The sequence below is a fragment of the Penaeus chinensis genome, chromosome 12 (genome assembly GCF_019202785.1).
Source record: "Penaeus chinensis breed Huanghai No. 1 chromosome 12, ASM1920278v2, whole genome shotgun sequence".
Lineage (NCBI taxonomy): Eukaryota > Metazoa > Arthropoda > Malacostraca > Decapoda > Penaeidae > Penaeus > Penaeus chinensis.
The window spans coordinates 21,405,591-21,413,090 of NC_061830.1; the positions used below are offsets into that span (position 1 = coordinate 21,405,591).

General features: G+C 47.8%; 1 protein-coding gene across 13 annotated transcripts in view; it reads left to right on the forward strand.

Annotated features, from left to right (window-relative positions):
• The window catches only part of LOC125031047 (FH1/FH2 domain-containing protein 3-like), a 137,217-nt gene that overhangs the window by 101,663 nt on the left and 28,054 nt on the right, over positions 1-7,500 (forward strand). The window lies entirely within an intron of this gene.

Consider the following 7,500-nt stretch of genomic DNA (forward strand, 5'->3'; position numbering starts at 1 on the left):
TCTCTCTCTCTCTCTTTCTCTCTTTCTCTCTTTCTCTCTTTCTCTCTTTCTCTCTCTCTCTCTCTCTCTCTCTCTCTCTCTCTCTCTCTCTCTCTCTCTCTCTCTCTCTCTCTCTCTCTCTCTCTCTCTCTCTCTCTCTCTCTCTTTCTCTCTCTCTTTCTCTCTTTTTTTTTATCTCTCTCCCTCCCTCCCTTCTTCCTCCCTCTCCCTCTCCCTCCGTATGTGAATGTAAATCTTTCTCACTCTCTGTTTGTTGCCTATTACTCGCATATTCAAGAGAGAGCGTCGCGGAAGCACTGCATCCAAGGGCTGCGTATGCGCGGCGGAACTCAGCAGCCGATGGACCTGCTACCATGTTTATTAATTCTTTGCCCGGCAGCGGTTTTTAACGCATTCCAACTAATTTCGTGCCTATCTTCTCTTGTTTCCGTTGCAGATTCCTTTCGTGTCTGATGCAGATCTGGCCGATTTCTTAGCGAATAACATTTCTCTTCCTTTTCTGTCGGTTTCACATGAGTTAACTACCGTTTCGACTTCTCGCGTGCTTATTTCCTCCTCGCGGGCCTTTCCGCCGCGCGGGGGATGTACCTGTCTGGCTGGGCATCCGAGCTCACTGAGGGCGGGATGGAGGGCGGTGGCGTTTACTGTGTTTATAGTGTATTAAGGCGTGGGGTGAGTGGGCGCTAGGGCCGAGGAACACCAAGGCCACCCGGTCCCGCCGCACGGCGCGGCCGCCCACCGCCTCCCGACAAGCTCACAGACATCGCTAATAAGGCTATCACACCTGCAACCCGTTGCCCAGAACTACCGACGTATATGCAGATATCAATTACAGGAGTCCTCGGTGGGCACGGATGCCCACGTTGGAGGGGCACTGTGCCGTCGCGCTCGTTGCCTCGCATGCATCGAGCCCCGAGGAAGAAGCTGCGTCGCGTCGTAGGCTTCAACTTCTTCGGGGAATCAAGAGATGCTATCTGGGGAGGGAGATTGCAGCGCGATACCCAAGCCGGCAGTATTTCACTCTTGGAATGTCATGCTGTCACGCTTGGATTCCCTCGCAAAGGCCTGGCATATTTATGGACAGCATGGGGGAGAATGACGTCACGCTCGGTTTGTTGGTTAATTTGGTAGTTTTACCGTGAAAACGATGACGTGATCATCTGCGGTTCTGGTAATTGCGGTAGTTCCAGAGTGAAAATTGTAGACGCAAACATAGCGGTTACGGTGTGACGTCACCCCTGTAGTGGTCACTGAGCGGCCCATGCACGGCTCGTTGACACTCAGTTAAGACGGCAATCATCACATTTTAGCTTATTTTCTGACTTGGTTTGATAGCAAAGAAGCTGCGCGGGACTAAGTGTCGGCCCTTCAACTCGTGATGTATGGCCGGCGCGCGTCACTCCGACCCGACGACGTTGACCCGCGGGCCGAGCGTCTGAGGTCGCGCGCGCCCAGAGCAGACGCGCCCACCTCGGTTTGCAGAAACAGAGGCCGGGTTGTCGCTTGGTATACTTCGAATAATGAATGGGAACGAATCGAGAATTGTAGGCAGCCATGATGAGAGACGGTCATTTCGAGAAGATAGAACCATTTGCGATTTCATGCTGCCAGCTAAACAATTTTTATTTTACCTAAAGCTTGTAACGTGATACCAAGGAAAGGAGATCATGCAGTAATATTTGCAGCAGTTAAGACGTCGAGAGTGTGTAACCCTGAACTCCCAGAGTGAAATATACTGAAACCGCAGAAAATCTTTTGGATTTTTACTTTCTAAATTACATGAATTCCATTCTCTTCACTGTATATATATCCGGCCAGTATCTACACTTGCCATTTTTTTCTGTATATTGTGAATCATTTGAGTAAATCTAAATGAATCGCCTTTATCTGCAGTATTCGCTTTGCATACACATAAGCACATAATGTAATTTTTTATATTCTCGTCTCCGCATATTCTAGAGACAAAACGAACCGTTTTACTTGTGGGTTATATAGCTAATTGTCTATCTGAGTTTGTATTTAGTGTTGCACATACACAGCGGAAACTTTGAATGTAAGTAAAGACCTTGATGCTTAATAGGTCCGCCCTTGTTGACCCTCAGTAGAGAGCAATGGCTTCAATCCATTTTTTTCTTCCATTTTTAGATGCATATATACACACAATGATTTTTATATTGCCTTCCTTTGTGATGGCGAATGCGCGCCTCGTCGAGCGATGGATCGTTCATGTAATTAGCAAGTTGTATAATGAAAGCCCATTGTGTGTTTTGCATAACAACGCCGAGGGGGCTGACGGCCCTGGGGTCCATGGGGTCCGTGAAGTCCCTGGGGTCGGTGGGGTCCCTGGGGTCGGCGGCGCGAGGGACAAAGCGAGGAGGAAGAGCGGCGTCCAAGGAGACCAGCCCGGGCAGGACCAGTTTGGGACTCGCGCAGCCTTCCCTTTGTCCTCTGCCTTGTGTGTCACTATAATTATCAGCGGAATAAAAAACGACTAAATGGCTTGTTCTGCTTTGAACGCCGAGGCGATTAAAGTGTGTGAATCTAATATCTTACAGCGAAAATATCCCCAAGTTCACGATATATGCTCAGGGGACGAGAGGGACACAGAGGCTGCTTTGCAACAGGAAAGCTTCGAGTCTTCAGCTTCCAAAAGATCAGTGGCACACGCGCTCACACACACACACACACACACACACACACACACACACACACACACACACACACACACACACACACACACACACATATATATATATATATATATATACAATATAAATATATTCCTACTTATACATACATTCACACACATACAAACATACAGACATACATACAGGTATCTATCCATCTATCTATCCACCTATTTATTTATGTGTGTGTGTCTGTGTGTGCGTACGTGTGCGCGCACGCACTCTCAAAAAAAAGCCAGACGGCTCCCCAGGGAGAGGGTATATACAGTGTTTGCGTCTGCCGCTGTGTGTGTGTGTGTGTGTGTGTGTGTGTGTGTGTGTGTGTGTGTGTGTGTGTGTGTGTGTGTGTGTGTGTGTGTGAAAGGGGCGTGGCGCAACGATGTGAGGGGTCGACATGGCGTCGGACACTGCCCTCATTATTCCATTACAACGTTCCTGCAAACACCATATGTGTTGCTGCAAGAGGGACGTGGCAAAGGGGGCGGAAGAGGACGCTTGTCTCAATACAGAAGAGAGATAGACGGCAGGAGTGAAGTCTGAAAGAGTAAAACAAAAACAGGCAAAGGAAAGGTGATGAAACAAGCGACGAAGTTTCAGTTAAATGTGATACTGTTGTGAGATATGCATATAAAGTCTGGCTTACCGACGGAGGATAAGGTTGCAAGAATGGCAGAGAAAAGGGTTAAGCATGCTGTTTGTCTTATAGGTATAGATAAAAATGCTTTATCACCAAGAAACAAACAGTAAATTATGCAGTTGTGTCAGATATCTTGGGAAGGGTAAACAGTTTCGCCGTGCGCGTATGAATCAGACAAGCGGTGGCTTGGCCTGATGGAAACGAATTCTCCTTCCAGTAGGGGAGTATCACTTTATATTAGTGTTTTCTGCGTCTGTATTTTGTTCCTTGCTTAAAGGGAACTAATTATTTGCGAGTTTCTTTCCAATCAGAATATAGATGATAATTTTATATTATTGATAGTTAGTAGTAGTAGTAGTAGTAGTATTCATGAATATTTTCTCCAGTCGCAGCAGGCGAACAAGTACACAGACTTGCACAGTGGCAAAGCAGCTCCGCCGCGCGGCTCCCATAACCTTGCAGCACTAACGAAGCCTGAATGATTACAGCCCAAGCAGCAGGAAAGAGCCCATAACCTCTTAATTCGTGATTGTGTGGAGAGAGCGGCGCAGGGAATCGAGTGCCGAGCTGCTGTTCCTCCTGTAGAGTTGCCTGCTTGTCGGATCTTGCGGTGCTGCCTCCTGTTTCCCTCGCTTACTGTCTAGCATGGGCCGCTTCCTGCCTCGCCGGCCGTGTCGCGATCCCGCTGACGCATTAACGGGACTCAACAGAATGATGAAGGGGATGTTTATAGCATAAATAAGAGTGCATTGGCGAGAGTGACGTCGAATTTAGCGCCGCCGACAATTGGTAGACTCATGGGGACAATCAGGGCTCAAGGTCATCACCAGGCCTCGCCGCCGCCGCTGCTGCTGCACTTGCTGTGTCAGCCACTCCCTCAAGCCTCCGGCCTCGCCCTTGTCTTATTGGCGCCTTCGGAAATGTCTTGCCCATCTCCCGGTCCCGAGTCACGCCGCCCGGTTTCGCTCCTGGCGCGACCTTTCAAGGTCCTTTCGAGTTCAGTGGCAAATTGATTCGGGGGAAATGCCAAGGTGGCACAAGGTGCGCGGCCGAAGAAGTGCTGACAGCAGACATTTCCGAGGCTCTTCTGCTTGGCACAGCAGGCAGAAGGCAGTGCGATGTCAGCGCACCCCTTGCCATGCGTCGAGACGCCCTCCTCCGTGCGAGCCTTGGCCAAGGGCATAGACCATGCGTCGAGCCGGATGCTATAGTAATGCACATGTGCTAATGTGTAGCGGAAATATGGATGATGATACGGGATTGTATCATTGTGGCGAAAATGATTGTCTAACGGCGGAGCACACGGAAGTCCCATCGCTGTACCAAAACCGCATGGGAACTAAATTGTTATCCTAATCAGATATGATCGATTTGAAGTCGATAATTTAAAGTCATTTTGATGAAACATGTTTAAGGATATAATTTCAGCAAAATAATATCAGGAAACTGTCGAACTACGTTGACTCACCCCAAAAATACGGAAGCCGCGTCCGCTGCCCAGCCAGGCTTGATAAATGACACCGTTGACAGATCTGTTCAGATGAAAGGTCAAGTAAACGCTGGGTGAATGGTATGCCGCAGCGCAGCATGAGCATCAAGGCTGCGCCCTCTACGTGTCTTCGTGGATACACATGCAGAGGAAACAGGCCGAGCGTCAACAGGACTAAACCTTGGAAGCAATGGCATTTACAATGAGAAGAAAGAAAGATGTAGAGCTTAGGGGTAGGTAGAGGGGAGTCTGAAGGGAATGGAAGAAAATAGAGGACACAGAGACTGAAAATATGGCGCGGAAATGCACGTTTTTGCTTTTAATGAAAGAGACGAAACATTACCTGTGATCTCTACATTCAGTAATAATTATAAGGAAACAAGACACAAGCGATGATTTATGTGCCTGAAGGTCGGAAGCGATTGGCAAGGGTCAAGACTTGAATGCTTCGAGTTTACGGCTTGCAAGTCACAGAAGGAAGACTCGCTGGACCAAGGTTATGCGATTGTAAACGAGAAGCCAAGAATGAAAGGCGTAATTATAGTAATACAGCTCTGAATTAAAGACTTATTCTTCCTTTTTCTTGTTCTTATAAAATTTAGATTTTGATTTCCATTATTGCTACGATCAATCTCTAGCATTAACTTGTTTGCGCCCGTCATTTATGATAGCTGTCACCAAAGTCCGGCGTTGGTGTGAACCGAACTCCCTGCCAGGTTTATTTTTTAGTTTCGCTGCAAATAAATCCAACACATTTCCACTTCCTTCCTGCAGTCACATCCTGGTGTCGTTTCCCTTCGACTGTTACGATATATGGATGTCCTTGACCTGAGGGGTGCAGGCTGACCTTTGGCGGATCACAGTGTGTAGGAAGCCCTTCTGACTGGGCTGTGCAGGATCATCCAAACAAGGCATAACTATAAGGAATCGTGTCGGGGATTAAGGCTCGGTGTGGCAGGATGAAGGATAGGCTCAGCAAAACGGACCATAATCTTTAACAAAAGGAGGAGGATTGTGATTTTGCATTTGTGATCCCAACACGATGACAGGCTCAATCACGATCAATTCACGAATCAACTTGTTATCAGAAGTCAAATTGAAGTGTTAATCACGCGATGTTGGTGGAATGATTTAGTACCGAGGTACAACAGTAGATGTATTCCTCTGACCTTCAGTTTCATTCCTTTGCACTTCGTGACCCGGACGCACTCGCGTGTTCGTCGACCTGTTAATTAATGGAGAGATCTCCTCAGCCGGCAGCTTCGACTCAGTTCTGTTCCCAGGACGCGATCAGTATTTTAGGTCCAGTCCGTGTGTATGCCCGGCGTGGCTCGATGGTCCCCGCCCAACATACACAAGTCTTCTGTCGTCGCACCACCTGTCCGCGCTTTGCACCGCCCACTACGCCGAGACTGACATGCCAATGATTATCACCTTTAGCTTGTGATGATATATTTTTTTCTCTTTTCGTTTATTCGTCTCTTACACCATGAATTCAGATTAGAATATGGATTATTCTAGTCACCGCAGCTAGCATTACCTGTATTGTCATTTCGCTCGACTTTTCCCCCAGCGTTGGATTTCGGCCCCGCCTCCACCCCACCCAGGGCAGACGCGGGTGTGGGCAAGGTTTGCGGGCGAAGCCAACACACCTTGAGGGATGGGAACAGGTGGCGCTGGCGGAATCAGCGCTAGCGTAAAGACATACACGATGCAAATATTTGGTACACTGAAATATGAATTAAAACAATGAAATGTCGATCTAAGTGTTATCAAGTCTCAGTGGGATCATGTTTAGAAAACTGATACATTTTTGACGGGATCAACTTTAACTCGAGTTCGCCAGGTTTCGCCCGCCACCAGGCCTCGTCCCAGAGCACGAGTCCAGCTTGACCTTTTTGCCCTTTCGTGTCACCGTATACACCGCCGGATCGTATCATTCCTCTTCCCTCGAGCGTCTAGCCAGAGTATTCTTCCCGATGATGTTTTTTTTTTTTCGAAGGTACGTCTGTTAGTGAGGGGAGGCTCCCGGCGAGAGGAAACATGATCCGCGTTTAGCAGACAGGACGGACAGTTGGGTGATAACGATCATTTCGTGGCCTCCTTGTCTGTTATTCTGTAGCACGTTTTATCACTGAATTCATGCTGGTAGAGTGAGTTGTTGAGATTCAGGTGTATTATTACATTGATATATATTGAGGTATTCATAACTTCAAGACAGAAGTGAAGCACTGCGATCCCAGACAGCAGAGAAAATGTAGTGTAAAATCTGTTGCTATGATGTTCAACCATATCGCCTTTAACACCTTAGTCGTGCACTGACTACCATAAATGAGAATTATTCGGCAACCTATACATAAAACAGCACTTAAAAGCGATTTATTGCTAACTCCCTTTGGAAAACACCTACTCAACATGCCGGGCCAACGAGGGTCATCGACGCGGGCCGTAAAGGGAAGAGAGGGAAGTGCACGACACCCTCGTCACCGGCCAGGACCGTAAACATGGACGGCGTCGGAGACTGAGTGTTTGTTACCCACTGCTTACTTGTACTGCCATGGTACCTGGTACCTGCATGACGATCCCTGTCTCCCCAGTCCACCTTTGTCTCGACTGTGTGGATGTAGGTAACAAGATGGGGCACAGTGAGTGTTTAAAGGTTTATTCACGAACGTGATTTAATTAAT